This window comes from Aquarana catesbeiana, linkage group LG09 (genome assembly GCF_042186555.1).
Source record: "Aquarana catesbeiana isolate 2022-GZ linkage group LG09, ASM4218655v1, whole genome shotgun sequence".
In the NCBI taxonomy this organism is placed as follows: Eukaryota; Metazoa; Chordata; class Amphibia; order Anura; family Ranidae; genus Aquarana; species Aquarana catesbeiana.
In genome coordinates, this window is record NC_133332.1 from 39309797 (window position 1) to 39326861 (window position 17065).

The following is a 17065-nucleotide window of genomic DNA, read 5'->3' on the forward strand; positions in this document are numbered from 1 at the left end:
TGTGCACTGGTGCGCAATCATGTTGGAGCAGGAAGGGGCCATCCCCAAACTGTTCCCACAAAGTTGGGAGAATAAATTTGTCCAAAATGTCTTGGTATGCTGACGCCTTAAGAGTTCCCTTCACTGGAACTAAGGGGCCAAGTCCAACCTCTGAAAAACAACCTCACACCATAATCCCCCCTCCCCCCCACACCATAATCCCCCCTCCACCAAATAGTTTGGACCAGGGTACAAAGCAAGGTCTGTAATCTAGTAATATAGTGAATGTCACATGGAGGAGTGAGGGAATTTTACAACACTCTATGAATTCCACTGTCTATGTCTAAGTTCTATCCTAGTAAGGTGTTTCCTATGTATTGTGTCTTTGTACATTTAGTATTTAATGGCAGACAATTTAATTTTTCAAATCATCTTTATTCTATAATTGATATATATGTTATACATTCTGTATAGTATGACGTTAGTAATAAAGAAATAAAAACATAACATACTTGGAAGGCTGACAATGTATCCATTCCTAAATCTCAGAAGTCTTTCTTGTTATTTATCTGACCAGATTTACAATCACCTTAATCAACTCTCCATCTAAGGACCATTCATGTGAATAGATAATTTAGCAACTGCAGATGGTTACCAGCATGCTGAAAAATTAGTTTTTCAACCAAGACTATCATATTTTCAGCATTTCATGATTTCTTCAATCTTATTTTTAATACAAATGTTGTCATTTATATGATCTGCTTGGAATGGAAGTTGTGACCATTATGGTGATGGCTGAGTAAGCGTTTACTTCAGAAAACTTCTGCAAGTGCATCGTACGATTTATAATCATTTATCCTCCTGTTCACACTGCTGTAACCCCATTGTTGTGCAATTTCCAGTGCGACCGGCTTGTGACTTTCATGCTACATTAGAGTCTATGGGACTCGCATTGACCTGTGACCATAGTACCTGCAGTAATGCAGTGATGCAGCAATGACTTCCCTTCCTGGCTCTGAAATGTTTTTCAGAGAGCTTCAAAGTAAATCAGCGCTTTTTTATCATTTATTAAAATAAAAAGAAGTTGCATGATAATGACTAACTCTGGTGATAAGGTATTTTATTTAGCATTTTTTAAAAATTATTTTTTAATGCAAGAATGCAATCAATAATAAGTAAACCTGGCTTTAGACAGTTCGATTCTCGCTGGTATGGAATGGCCGCCATTCAAATGAATGCGTTTTCACTTGTCATGCAACTCTGTGTCGCAAGTCGCATTCCATATTGCACCGGTGTGAATCGGGGGCTTACAGGCACTATGAAGGCATGCGAATAATGCAACAAAAAAGATGGTTGGTCTTTATGATAAAAGTTCTCATTGGCAATTTATTATTTTGGGTAAGCAATCTCAGCCAGGTGTTGTCCCGCCATGCACTTGCAACCTTCAAATATTTATCAGATTTACTTTCGAATGGATAGAACGGCTATGAACCACTGACTTCCCTCTGACACCTCCTCCCAAATAATAGGGCTTGCTTTTGGAAATGCTAGTTGCCTGGCTGTGTCTGGCTTCAGTATACCTGAGCAAGCCTGCTGTGAATAAGTGTAATGTCATAATGTAATATCTATACTTATTCCAGGTGGCCAAAGCAGCAGGACAGCCAAGGAGCTTACAATCTCAATTGAGAGATCGGCGATGGCAGCCCCCAGACATTTTTTTAATAGGGTCACTTTAAATCTATACTTGTACATCTTACTCCTCCTGTATTTTCTACTCCCATCCGGGTCAAGAAGGTGACAGATGTCCAGCACTGAATCATCCCTATCAACAATGCTATAACCCTATACTAAAATCTTATACTATTATCCTATATTATATTCATGATATATATTTCAGCAAAGCAGAAATGCAAATGTTTTTAAAGATTTTTGCATAATAATGATTACATTGCATATATTGATTAGATAGATACTTCAATCATAGTAGGTTGAGATGCACATTAGAAATGATGATAATCTCTTCCTATACCCAAGGCTGGATTTATCATTAAAGTGGAACTTTAGTCTGAAAATTAAGTCCTGCTCCATTGCAGCTAGATATGTAAAACATGTCTATACTGTTTTAAATACACACTCACCCTGCTCTGCACATGCTCAGTTGCTCTCTATTTTTAGCCACTGTGCTGATCTGTTGACCGCAGATTTACTGCTGCTCAGGAGATCTGGGCTTTAGCAAAATGGCAGCCTCCGGGCAAGAAAAAACAGGAACACGCTGAGGGATATTTACGCCACTCACAAATTTTGGCAGCATAATTAATCATTTGGAATGTAAGTTTCCTGCTAAATAACATTATTTTTAATCATCAAGTTATTCTGGGCAAATTTCCACTTTAAGTAAAATAAGTAAAATAGGTTTGTGCCTATGGGCGGTACAGACAAACAGAAATTGGCGCAGGAAGTGATGAACAATCCCTGCAGTGGAGACACTGGTGGCAACAAAACGCTTTTGTTCGGTAACCCTGAGAAGGGTTAGATCCTCTGTCAGGTTATTATTAGGGTTTGTATCTTCTTGTACCTGTGACAGCCATTCCTCTAAAAAATGTTTTCAGCTGTTACAGAGACAAGAAGCGGAATGGAAATTTCCCCCAGTGAGGTCACAGACAGCAATAAGAACGTGACATTAGTATTTATCCTTACCTAGTCCATTGCAATCTTTGGTTAGAATTTTGGATTCATTCATGGAGTCAAGAGTACTCTGTGATTGGAAGGGGGTCTGATCAAGTGACTGGGCTCTCCTCCAGGTGTTTATTCTATATTATTGCAATTTGTTGGCTTTGGACCTCAAACACCATCAAAACCCAATGCACATTGTTAAAAAAGAAACTTTTTAAGGTTGTTTTACTCAGGTTTTTATGGGGCGTTTGTGTTGCTTAGTATTTTCAGTGAAATAATACTCCACAAAACAGCTCTATAAGCAGACTAGATATTGTACAAAACACTCCAGAGAGCACTTTTCCTGCCAGCAGCCAAAAATGCTCTGCAGTGTTAAGTATTGCCTTTCTGAAGCTCCTGCATGAAAGAAAAAAATCTGTTTGACAAACCAGCTCATTTCGGTCCCCTGACCTATTTTAAATCATGTTTTTTACTTGGTGTAATTACTTGAATCATAATAAGCACGGCTAATAATTCGAAGAAAATGATGCAGTCAAAATCATGCAACGGGATGAACATCGTAAGATTCTGTAAGAGAAAAAAAACATTGTATTTAAGTAGATATAAACCCTAAAAAAAATGACATTTAGTAAACACATAGTATTATAAACAATTGCTGGTTTCTTTTCTATATAAAACACTTATTTAACCTTTTTTTTGCCTAGAAGTGTTGCTAATCCCCTCCAGCGTGTTTCAGCTACTTACTTTCTCCATGCATTTCAATAAAGAAATGACAGGGCTCAAAATTTAAAGTTCTGAGCTACTAGCCAGGCCTCAAGGGTTACTCGCCACCAGTTGCCCCACCCAGCCTGCCTATAACTCCACCCCCTAAACATGCCCTTATAAAATATCTCATGGGATGACACTTAATATTTATTTTTATAACTTCATTCTGCATAAAACATTTAACAACAACCTTATCCGTGCCCAACAATGCAGCCTACCTGTGTCCATCAATGCTGCTTCACCTGTGTCCATTAATGCAGCCTGCCCGTACCCACCAATGCAGCCTGCCTGTGCCCACCAATGATGCCCGTGCCCAACAATGCAGCCTGCCCATGCCCAACAATGCAGCCTGCCCGTGCCCACCAATGTAGCCTTTGTCCACCAATGCAGCCTGTGTCCACCAATGCAGCCTGTGCCCACCAATGCAGCCTGCCTGTGCCCACCAATGATGCCCGTGCCCACCAATGCAGCCTGCCCGTGTCCCCCATTGCAGCCTGTGCCCACCAATGCAGCCTACCTGTGCCCACCAATCATGCCTGTGTCCACCAATGCAGCTTTTGCCCACCAATGCAGCCTACCTGTGCAGGGGAAGAGAGGAGAGGAACAGGAGAGCCACCGGATGATCAGAGCGTGGGAAACACAGCGATAACAGCTTTCATTTCAATTTTCCAGGATTGGACTGGTGATCTGTCTAACAAAGTTCCTGGCCAGGGGGCGGGGCTGTATGTGACATCGAGTGCGGGGAACATACAGCAGTTAAAATGAAAGCGGTTATCATCCTTGCGGCTCTCTGCTCTATTCCCCTCCGCGATCGCTGGGAGAAGGATTCCCATTCAACCCAGCTCTCAAATTCCACTTGCAAAATGCGAGCAGGCGAGTGGAATTTTTGAGGGCTTGCAAATGACATCCTTTCGTGACACTTGGAGGTCCTGGCAATTTTTTTATTTATAGATGCCTATTTACAGGAAGTATCGAACCTGGCTGATTTTCACTGGGACTTGCTATGAAGCCCTGGGTGAGAGAATTACCGTATTTATCGGCGTATAACACGCGCCGGCGTATAACACGCACCCCAAGTTTAGGAGAGAATTTTAAGGAAAAAAACTTTTAGGAGGGAAGTTTAAGGAAAAGAAACTTACATTAAAATGCCCATCAATGCAGCCTCATCAGTGTTCATCTGCAGCCTTTTCAGGCAGCCTTGTCAGTGCAGCTTTACCCCAGTGCAGCCTTGTCAGTGCAGCCTTGTCAGTGCAGCCTTGTCAGTGCAGTTCGGAGGGACTCGGCGCCGGTGGAACTGAACGAACGCCACCGAGATACACATACCCGAGTGTATTCGGCTCTTTCCGGCGCCGCTCACAGTCCCGCCCTATGATGGACATAAGACAGGTCCAATGGCGGGACTGGGCGTGACTGTGAGCGGCGCCGCAAAGAGCCAAATACACTCGGGTATGTGTATCTCGGCTCTGTGATTTCGGCGGCACTCGTTCAGCACCGCCGAGTCCCTCCGAAACTCCGCAGCGCCATATTTAAAACTACTCGCTATGTGAATGTCGGCGACGATCGCCGACATTCACATAGCGATAGCGGGGATCGGCGTATAACACGCACCCACGACTTTCCCCTGATTTTAAGGGGAAAAAAGTGCGTGTTATACGCCAATAAATACGGTAGCTTTTTTGGTTCTTAATGTCCTCTCTCCTCCTGCTTTGAGCATATGCCCTTTTCGCTTTATGCTGTATGTGTTCCTTTTCTCATTTTTTTGTCCTTACCTTTCCATTCCCCTCCCTTCTTCTGTTTTACCCCTTTTATATACCTCTCCATTTAGCTTGGAAACTTTTGAGAGAGAACATTTACAGGGAAAGGATTCCCACTGAGAAGAGACACAGGCGGACCATGCTGCTTAATATATAATCACAGTCCTGTACTATCTTTCTCCGGTTCAGGGGGCTGTATGTGCTCCGTTTGTTGAGCGGGGTCCGTGGGGCTCCAGTGAGCAGTTTGCTGTCAGCACTGTGTAAGTGTCAGGTCCTCTGGGCCACCGTTCGCTTGTCTCAGCCGAGATAGTCGCTGCTGGCTTCAGGCAATCAACTGCGCATGCACAAGCGCGATGAGATACGTCATCCACGACGCATAGAGCGTCTCTGTCGTGATGCCAAATCCGACATGTTTCACAAGGAACTGTTTTTTTCAAGGATAGGAGGGGCATGAATTGTGTTTCTATTTATAGTTACAGTTAGTACCTCCCACTTTCAATTCGGGGTTGCTATATAAAGAATCACCACTAGATGTCATCTCCCATATAGAACATCACACTCTGTCTTTCTCTTCCACTATTCAGAGGCACTCAATTATGGGCATATATTTGCAGACATGGATCGATACGTTTTCAGCAAAATTAAAATAGAACAGGTTGGCATAATAAATGTCTCAGATAATAAAGATACAGACCTATATAACAATAGAAAAAGGCAGAAATTACGGGAAATAGAAAATAAAATATAAAGTAAACAAAACAGAAGAAAAGAGCTAAATAAAGGTTATGAGATTATTAATTGCTATGCAGCATTTTCAGCAAACAGTCACATATATCACTATGGATTGATTAGGGCTGAAAGACTGTGATGTCTCTCTATATCTTTTATTACTATACTTTACTGTATATACAGCAGCTGTATTCAATAAGACAAGAGATATTCACATAATGCGACATGCATCCAATGCGACTCAAAACACTGCAGACAGACTATTTCATTACTGATAGGGCCTAGACTTGCATTATGTAGATTTACTTTAAAGTAGTCAACAAGTATAAAAGTTATGCGATTAATAATTTCAATGTAACATCAATTTAGCTAAACCTGAAAAAACGCATGTTTCATTATAAATTAGTTTAAGCCCAGAGGCACAGCGGTGGGAGCCCCCTGGGCCCCCTGATACGCTTACCTCCACCTGGGCCTGTGGGAACGGGATGTGGTCTATAACATGCCAATGTACCTCAGCTGGGTACTGACCTGGCTGAGGTATATTGATGATATCATCATGGTATGGCTGGATGACCGTAAAGAACTTGACGAGTTTCTATCGATTCTTAATAAGAATGACAGAAACATCGTCCTGACCCATGTGATAGATGCTAATACAATCTCCTTCCTTGACCTGCAGATTACACGTGTGGATACACGATTGGTGACTTGTACCTACAGAAAGCCCACAGCAGCAAACACGCTTCTGCAGGCATCAAGTCACCATCCAGATCACCTAATCAGAGGCATCCCAGTGGGCCAGTTTCTGCGACTCCGCAGAAACTACTCAAAAGACGATGATTTTCGTAAGGAGGCAACTGAAATGTTTGCCAGGTTTAAAGATGGGGGTTACCCCAAAAAATCTTTGAAGCAAGCACGCAAAAAGGCCTGGTTGACAGACAGAAGGGATCTTCTGGCTGACAAAATAGTCTCCACAAATGGAAACAAAAAACCAACATCTATGCAAGCTCCATTAAGAATTATTACCAATTATGGGGCACACTGGGAACAGGTATCAGGCATACTTCAAAAGCAATGGGGGCTACTGACAAAATCACTGATGCTGAAAGAAATTGTTGGACCTCGCCCTCAAATGATTGACAGGAGAGCAAGGAATCGAAAAGATGTACCTGTACATTCAGAATACACCAGAAAAAGAAAGACAGATTGGTTATCAGACTTGCCCCCCCACAAGGGAATGTATGCCTGCGGACATTGCCAGGTGTGCAAATTTGTTGAGAGGACTGCAATGTTCACCGATGCGACTCGGAGTGTCTCATTCCAAATTAAGAATTTTATTAATTGCGCAACCTCCAGGGTTATTTATATGCTGGAGTGTCCATGCCACAAATAATACATCGGAAAAACCAAAAGACAGCTCCGGGTTCGCATCGGGGAACATTTAAGAAGCATAAAAAATGCAGTAAAAGAAGATAACAAAGAGAAAAGAGAGGACTTGTCCCCTCTTGTGTTACACTTCTCAGATCACCATAATGGTAATACCGCTGGCATCCATATCAAAGGGATCTATACCCTAAATTTACCTACACGCAGGTGCGATTTTGACACAATCCTGTTTCAAAAGGAGGATCTTCCGATTAAAAACACTCATGCCTCAAGGCCTAAACACAGAATGTAGCCTCCAGCCATTTTTGGATTGATTAGGGCCTAACTATATATATTTTTTGTATTTGATATACATCTGAGGTATGTGATTTCTTTGTATACTTCAGGCAGCTGTTATTCGATTACTCAAGATCTATATATGCATCCCTTTTGGGCTTAAAGCAGAGGGCCTAAAAAAAAAATTACATCAAACTGTTCCTAAAAATGTGAAAAAAAAAAGAAAAAAAAAAATGAATTTAACTTACCAGAAATGGCTGTTGCTAGGCAGATCGTCCTAATCTGCCACTTCCTACACCGTGGTGATCTTCAGTCCTCTCCTCCTCGCGTTTTCTTCTGGGGAATGGGGTGCGCTGTGTTCTGGGACACACACAGATCCCAGAACACAGCGCGCCCCATTCACAAAGCGCATGCGCAGTAGGAAACGGGCAGTGAAGCCGCAAGGCTCCACTGCCTGTTTCCCTTAGTTTGAATGGCAGCGCCGGGACCCGAGAGCCGAGGGACGGGTCGGCCTCGGGCGGCCGACATCGCGGGCACCCTGGACAGGTAAGTGTGCTTATTAAAAGTCAGCAGCTACAGTGTTTGTAGCTGCTGACTTTTAAATTGTTTTTTTCAGCTGGCCCACCACAACTAAATTATAATGAAACATGCGTTTTGGGCTTAAACTAAATTATAATGAAACATGCGTTTTTTTCAGGTTTACCTAAATTTATGCTATCTTAAAATTAATAATCGCATAACTTTCATACTTGTTGACTACTTTAAAGTAAATCTACATAATGCAAGTTTAGGCCCTATCTGGAATGAACAGCCTATCCATGTCGTTTTGAGCCACATTGGATGCATGTCAAATTATGTGAATATCTTTTGTTTTACTGAATACAGCTGCTGTGTATAAAGTAAAGTACAGTAATAAAAAATATTGAGAGACATATACAGTCTTTCAGCCCTAATCAATTTATAGTGATATATGCGACTGTTTGCTGAAAATGCTGCATAGCAATTAATAGTTGCATAATTAGGGCCTAACTATATCTATATATTTTTCATCTGTATTTGATATACATCTGAGGTATGTGATCTCTTTGTACACTTCAGGCAGCTGTTATTCGACTACTCAAGATCCATATATGCATCCCCTCTGGGCTTAAACTAATTTATAATGAATCATGCGTTTTTTCAGGTTTAGCTAAATTGATGTTACCTTGAAATTTATAAATCGCATAACTTTCATACTTGTTGACTAGTTTAAAGTAAATCTACATCATGCAAGTCTAGGCCCTATCAGTAATGAAATAGTCTATCTGCATTGTTTTAAGGTTCAGCAAGGAGCCCCTGATCGGACTTTAAAGACACAGCAAACCAAAGGGATCGTGAACATCTCTGTGTCCTCCAGGGGATTTATACCAAATCTTATTTGAAGCTCCACCGGTGTATTCATACACTTCCACATGAATTGTTGAGCGGACACTCTACTGTATATGGGCTTTATTTAGCCCTGTGATGCTGAATGGAGCTGTGTGACGTGGACACTTACCCCTGTGGCCTATTGGCAATTTTTGTTTTTTTCCTTTTCTGGGAACCCATAGCTTGGATTTATATGATAACAGCTGATGATCATTTATTCCTTTGACAAAATTCCTTCACCTATAGCGGAAATATGAATTATAGACTTCTATCATCAATTATTCGTTTATGAAAGCCTCCTTGTAAGATAGTGAGACCTTTCTCCTTTTCTCTGTATTAATTGCAACCTGAATGTGTCCTGAAGAAGTTTGTTAGAACGAAACGCGTAGACGCATCGGGGCTCACATCATGTATATTCTTATATAGATGATTTTTATATATTTTTTGTCAATGTTTTTGCTGCTTATGCATTTGTATTCAATAAAGTTTATTATATTGTTACTTTAAATACGATCCCTTTGGTTTGCTGTGCCTTTAAAGTTCGATCAGGGGCTCCTTGCTGAACCCCACTTTTTTCTTTTGACAATCTAACCATATGGATGTGGCTATAGGAGTGTGTCCCTCTATTTTTTGCACTGTTTTGAGTCGCATTGGATGCATGTCGCATTATGTGAATATCTCTTATTGTCTTATTGAATACAGCTGCTGTATATAAAGTAAAGTTTAGTAATAAAAGATATAGAGAGACATCACAGTCTTTCAGCCCTAATCAATCCATAGTGATATATGTGACTGTTTGCTGAAAATGCTGCATAGCAATTAATAGTCGCATAACCTATATTTAGCTCTGTTCTTCTGTCTTGTTTTCTTTATATTTTATTTTCTATTTCTCGTCATTTCTGCCTTTTCTATCGTTATATAGGTCTGATTCTATGTCTTTATTATCTGAGACATTTATTAAGTCAACCTGTTCTATTTTTAATTTTAATTTTAATTTTGCTGAACACGTATCGATCCATGTCTGCAAATGTATGCCCATAATTGAGTGCCTCTGAATAGTGGAAGAGAAAGATAAAGTGTGATGTTCTATATGGGAGATGACATCTAGTGGTGATTCTTTATATAGCAACCCCGAATTGAAAGTGGGAGGTACTAACTGCAGTATAAATAGAAACACAATTCATGCCCCTCCTATCCTTGAAACAAACAGAGTTCCTGGAGAAACATGTCGGATTTGGCATCACGACAGACGCTGAAGCCAGCGGCGACTATCTCGGCTGAGACAAGCGGATGGTGGCCCAGAGGACCTGACACTTACAAAGTGCTGACAGCAAACGGCTCACTGGAGCCCCACGGACTCCGTGGTTTATAAAATGTATTGTGTTTATGAATTTTGCACTTCATATTTTTGTGAATTGTTATATACAGTAATTCACATTTTACACTTCATGTTTTACACCTAGGCACTGAGGAGGTGCTATTGTTGTATATAATACAGCGCTGCAGATTGTTGGATTTTGATTTTGAAGTATCTAGGTATAGTGTCTTTTGATCTATCTTGTATCTAGGTATAGTGTCAGCTGCTCATTGGGTGCTTTAATTTTAGGTCATCTGCAAATTTTCTTTGTTTTTTATATTTTAATGTAAACCACTGGCTGTTTATTATTGTGTTAAATTATGCAAAAAGAAGTCTGTAAAAAAGTTTTAAGCCAAGTTTCAGTAAGAGCTATCAGCACAAGTATGTTTGACTTCGCAAGAGTATTAAAATCTTCATGCGGCATTGAGGGTAATGATTTAGACTGCTGGGCTGGTTGTGTAATTATCTAAAGCTGGCCGTATATTATGCAAATTCTTTCCTTCAACCTGTGGGAAATTGCTAAATTCCTCCTGCAACGCTATTGCATTCTGCTGGTGAAGATCCTTCTCTACCGTCAGGATACAATGATCACTGCTGGTGGCTATAGCTGGTTGTCTAGTGAAGGAGGGTCCATTTGTTTGGCGGTGGTATGAAAAGGTTTTCCCTGGGTGCCTGGTAACCTGAGCCACTGTGTCTCATGTGCCTTGGGTGTATGGCAGGATCCCCCAGATTGGGCCTTGAACTACTGAAAAAGTAGAGGCCTCTCATAATTGTGTAAACATGTGATTTCCAACATGGCCTGAGGGCCAACTTGAGTGTAGTCCCTGAACCGTATAATGTACCAGAGGGATGGTTAGCAGGGTCTCAGACCCACCATCACTAAAAGATTTAAATGTAGACTTTGGGGTGAGAAGTGACTTAACGGCTCACAGCCTCGGGGGCACTAAATGGATGTATTCTCCACCAGGGGCGCAAGTGACAGGGTGACAATGCGGGAGTACATTGGGGAGACAGTGGTCACCCTATAAGAGGAAGTGTCTGAACATGGATCACTAGGGATTTCTTATAATAAAAATTGAATAGCAAAAAAAAAAAAAAAAATTTTTGAAATTGCATTATATGTTAAAAATGATAAGAGATTTTTAGGTTTACACCTATTTAAAGATTTTGAATTTGTACTCATACACGTCTGTACAATGAATATATTTTTAAAATTTATTTAGGAGAGATCTGGATAGCTGAAGTTACACACTAGACTATGTAATATATACTATAAAGTACAGGACATAGTGCATGTTGTGTTGAGTATGCATGTTCATGTGCAAAACAGATATGCCTTGTACTGGCCTAAGGGAAACATTACTAGGCCGTGAATTAGGCCAATGAGTATTAAAGAAGAACTCCAGAAAAAAAATGTACTCATGCAAGGAAGTAAAACTATCACTTTACTTATTGCTCAGACAGGAGACTTGTGGCTCTCCTACACAATCTGCACTGTAATTTCTCACCTCGTATTCTGTGAAACCATTCACATAATATGGGCAGCTCAGTGGTGTAGTGGGTAGCACTCTCGCCTAGCAGTAAGAAGGGTCACTGGTTCAAATCCCAACCACGACACTACCTGCCTGGAGTTTGCATGTTCTTCCTGTGCCTGCGTGGGTTTCCCCCGGCTACTCCGGTTTCCTCCCACACTCCAAAGACATGCTGGTAGGTTAATTGGATCCTGTCTAAAATTGTCCCTAGTATGTATGAATGTGAGCTAGGGGACCCTAGATTGTAAGCTCCTTGAGGGTAGGGACTGATGTGAATGTACAATGTATATGTAAAGCGCTGCGCAACCTGACAGCGCTATATAAGTACCTGAAATGAAATAATAATAATATAAACTGTTCTGTGAATGGACAGGGGATGTAGAAGAGTCACAAGTCTCCTTACGGAGCACCGGCTGTGTGCTGGGGGTGAGGGCCCCTTCATCTCCAGGAAAGATGTTGTGTCAGCTTAGCGTTCTATCAGGGGCTCATGCAGATAACAGAGAGGGGAGAGATCAGAGAGAAACAAAGTATGTGCTTTGTTTATTTGTCATGTCTGAGGTTTAAAACCACTTTATGTTTAATAAGGCGTATAACACTTCCTGGATACAATTTACACTTTTATTCCTGTGGGGAAGAACAGCTTTTACTATACATATTGCAACAATGTACAAACAGGCCCGGCAGGAAGACACAACTGATCGGAGCCACTTCCAAACAGTAGCGGAGGATCAAGTTCTGCAGCGAGGAGCAGGGATGCAGCCTGGCCTGTGCACACCCAAATGGGAGGCTTCTTATGAGGAGATGGTGTAGCCCCTGTACTTCCCCCTACTCTTCAGGAACCTTTCCCTCTTGCTAAGCACTTTCCCTGCCAGACTGGTTAACCTGTCCCTACACTTGCCACTCGCATATAGCCTGCTAAACCCAGGAGCCGGAGTGTTAAATAGACTCTGCCTGACCCAAGATAGCCACCGAGGTCATGTGGGGCACCAGCATCCAATCGGACAGCTGTCTCCTTGTGACCACATGAAGTCATAGAGGAACCAAATTCCTCACAACTACTTTCTCCTTCTGCATTGCCGCTGCAGTTGAGTGCCGCCTACAGTGGGGGATACAGACTGCACTGGCCTACATGCAGATCAAATAGAGGCTAAAATGGCAGCATCCTTGGCTGCAAAATATAGGGCAGAACTAAACCCCCTAAAGCAGTTTAAACGGGCTGAATATATTCTAGATCGATAAGGGGAAAAATGTGCAAAGATTTACAATTTATTTTCTTTCTAAAGAAGCCATAGCCTGAGTGGAAAAGCCTATCCTCTGCCAGCATGCTGTAGAGTGGAACTTTGCTCTCTTTGTGGGAGGAGTTGTCTCTCTGCAGAGGTCTGGGAAAGTGTAAAAACTTCTGTTCCCTTGCCCATTTCTTCTATGGGCTTCAAAGGGCTATCAAAATTTGACTGAAGTTAGACTTCAGCTGGCGAGAGACGGTTCGATATTCAAGCGGTTCACCAAGGATTGGCCAAATTCTGATCTGTGTGTGGCTACCCTTGTTCAACAGAAGTCATTTATTAGATCGACTTCTGTTGAATGAACAACCTAGAAAACTTTTGTCGATCAGTGGCTGCAGTCAATTGGTTGCAGCTGCTGATAGGTGTATTCTGAAATCGTAAAGTCAGAATACAATATCCCAGTGGGGTGGATTCCTCTATCCATCTCATTTGTTTGCATGGAGGAATATGTTTGTTTTTTTCATTCAGCCTGCTGGCTGATTAAAGAAAAAAGAACAAACCATTTATGTCCAGCTTTGCATTGACCAGTAACACTACAAACTTAATAATGGAAGAATGAAGCCCCTCATCTATATTCCCCACACTCTACTTTAATGTAGCAAGTGCTCTTTAAAGCGGGGGTTCACCCACACCACCAAAAAAAAAAAATATTAAAAGCCAGCAGCTACAAATATTGCAGCTGCTGACTTTTAATACATGGCCACTTACCTGTCCCGGGGTCCAGCAATGTCGGCAGGGGACGCCGAGAACCCGCTCGGTTCTCGGCAGCTGCCGCCGCCATCCTAGGTGAGGGAATCAGGAAGTGAAGCGTTGCGGCTTCACTTTCCGGTTCCCTACTGCGCATGCGCGAGTCGCGCTGCGCATCGTAAGTGGTCCCCGCTCTCTCCTGGGAGCTGTGTGTTCCCAGCACACAGCGCGAAGGGACGGGAAGAGGCATAGACTCCCATGGGAGTCTATGACAGAAGTGGGTGCAAATACCTGTCTTAGACAGGTATCTGCACCCCCTGAAAGGTGCCAAATGTGACACCGGAGGGGGGAGGGTTCCGAAAAGCGGAAGTTCCATTTTTGTGTGGAACTCCGCTTTAATGGGCTGTTTGTTATATGGGTTGGCCATAGCTTCCCAGAGTTGGCTAACTGCCGGAATTCCCGTCAGCAAAAGATTGAGAGCAGGTTCTCTATTTTCCCATCGGAAAAAGTTCCTATCGGAAATTCCATTCGTCTGTATGCAATTTCGACGCGCAAAAAACGGCGCATGCTCGGAAACAATTCGACGCATGCCCGGAAGCATCAAACTTCATTTTCTCGGCTCGTCGTAGTGTTGTACGTCACCGCGTTCTTGACGCTTGTAATTTCAGCGAACTTTTGCGTGACCGTGTGTATGCAAGGCAAGCTTGAGCGGAATTTTTTTTCTCACAAGTTTTTTCTGTTGGAATTTCCGATCGTGTGTACGGGGCATCAGGTTCCTTTTGCCATTTTACTTAAAAATAAATTAAAATGTTACAATTGCATGGCATACTGAAAAACAGTAGTAAAGGCGCCAAAAGAAAAACGATTTAACCAATATTACAATCTAAATATTTATTTAGAATAAAATGGGCACCAAGAGTAAGCCCAAAAATCATTCTTACTGTAAAAACACTTTATATTCAAAACGCTGCTGCTCTGTAATAGCCGTCGCCATATCAACTGTGGTCTTCCGTGTCTGTATTCTAATATACTTCCGCCCGCATTCAGTTTACCTCTCTCCGTATCCCGCGCATGCGCACTAGTAGCCGTATCCAAGCCCCTTCTTCGTTTCCAGTTACTACAAAAACGAACGTCGCACGAATCAGAGACTATCCTGTTGCTGACTTACTTGGAAGCATTGTGGGATGTCGGGGCTCACGTCGACAATAGGAAATGACGCAGCCCCGGCATAGACACTGCATTTTTCCGGCAGGGTCTCTGCTTGCCGGAAAATGTGGAACATTAGGACATATGGCGCATGCGCGGGCTACGTCATTAGCCACAAATATACCTACAGCTCGCAAGGCAAGCAGGTAAGGAGACATTCTTCTAAAGCAAATAATTATAAAACCTGCTATTGTCCACAGGAAGAAAAGTCATCGTATTGGGTATTCAACCACTTTAATAGACATTTTAAGATAGAAATCATCCACCTGTGTCCAGACTATGGGCAATATACTATTTTTACATTTTCTTAAGAAGCAGTAAAAGCTTTAGCCTAAAGATTGCTCAAAATTCACAAAACATTATATATTTTGTGAAAGCAGACATACTAGAGATTAAAATAGTGGTGGTTCCTGTTGTTATGTCAAATGATATTAAAACGATGGTTTATAAAACTCAAAATTTCTGTAAAAATACAAGTTAATTTTAGGGCACAAAAACACAATACATTACTAAATTTTGATTAAAATATAAAAGATGAAGTTGTGCTGACTAAATAGATACCCAATATGTCAAGCCTTAAAATTGCGTGTGCCCATAAAATTGTGACAAACTTCGGTACCCTATATTTTGCATAGGCAGCAATTTAAAAGCCCCCTCAAGTCATCAGTTTGGAGATAACTGTGAACAAACAGGCCTACAATTATTGCTTTCATTGCAGAGTACATGGTCACAATTGACATTTTCTTGCATAGGCGCCCCGACACCTGCATTTACATTTGTACGTATGTGTATGTGGGGGTGGGCTCAAAACATTTTTTGGGGGAGTTTAAATACTTAGGTGTAACTTTATTTGTTTACACTTTTGAATTATTTTTCTTTTCAAAGTCCCCAATGTGATGATCTTTTTTCAGGTTCTCTTTAAAAAGACATCAGATGTCCAAAAAGACCCCCGATGATTCACCTATCCTCTAATGAAGCTAATTTAACACAGATTGCACTCCAGTAGCTTCTTCTCCTTCCATAATGGCTGGGGAAAGTGACAACAAGACCTGGAAGAATAGATTTTCACTGATCTCCCACCCCTTTACACGGCAGTACCAGCCATGCACATATGGGGGTGTGTGCATGTGATCAGGCGGTTGCATAGGGGAATGGGTGCCTGGTTTTGACAGATTCCTTCCACTTTTTAGGTTATCCGAGCGGTGGGGCTTTCGCCTGTGCAGTAGGCATCCAGCTGTCTCAGGTTCCTTTTTCCCTTTTCCTTAAAAATACATTAAAATGTAAAATTGCAAGGCATACTGAAAAAACGTAATAGACAGCTTTAGCCTAAAGATTTCTTAAAACCCCTAAAACATTATTTATTTTCTGAAAGCAGACATATTAGAGAATAAAATAGTGGTAGTTCCTGTTTTTATATCACATGATATTAGCGCATTGGTTTATGAAACTAAACATATCAGTAAAAATACACTGAAGTTAATTTTAGGGCACACAAACAGAATATATTACCCAATTTGTGGTAACATATAAAATATAAAGTTGTGTGACTAAACAGATACCCAATATGTCAAGCCTTTAAATTGCGTGTTCCCATGAACTACTACTGTAGCCTATATTTTCCATAGGCAACAATTTAAAAGCCCCTACAGGTCATCAATTTTAGAGATAACTGAATAAATGGGCCTAGAATTATTGCTCTCATTGCAGCAAGAATGGTGATGTCACAATTGATGTTTTCTTACATAGGCACCCCTATATGTGCATTTACATTTGTACGTATGTGTGGGTTGGTTCAAGCCCATAGAGATGTGATAGCAGGGGCATATGGGGGGAGATGACCGAATCCGACTTATAAACAGCTCTTGCCTTTTGCCATACCTGTATAGTTTTGCGCATTAAAGACGTTACCTGGGGGTGGGCCTTGGGCCCTCTGTACGGTAAGTTAGTTAATGCTGCATAAGATCCCAGGATGGCTGCCTCAGGGGTCACCGCAGGGTTCTGCCTGGGCTGGTCAAACCACCGCTGGACAGT

At 41.6% G+C, this 17065-nt stretch overlaps 1 long non-coding RNA gene across 1 annotated transcript; it reads right to left on the minus strand.

Moving 5' to 3' along the window:
- Nucleotides 1-393: 393 nt before the first annotated feature.
- LOC141107528 (uncharacterized) lies at nt 394-16298 on the minus strand. Its single transcript, XR_012235922.1, has 2 exons — nt 16194-16298; nt 394-3219 (listed from the first exon to the last, which is right to left on the minus strand). It is a non-coding gene; the product is annotated as an uncharacterized lncRNA (long non-coding RNA).
- Between the last annotated feature and the right edge of the window lie 767 nt (nt 16299-17065).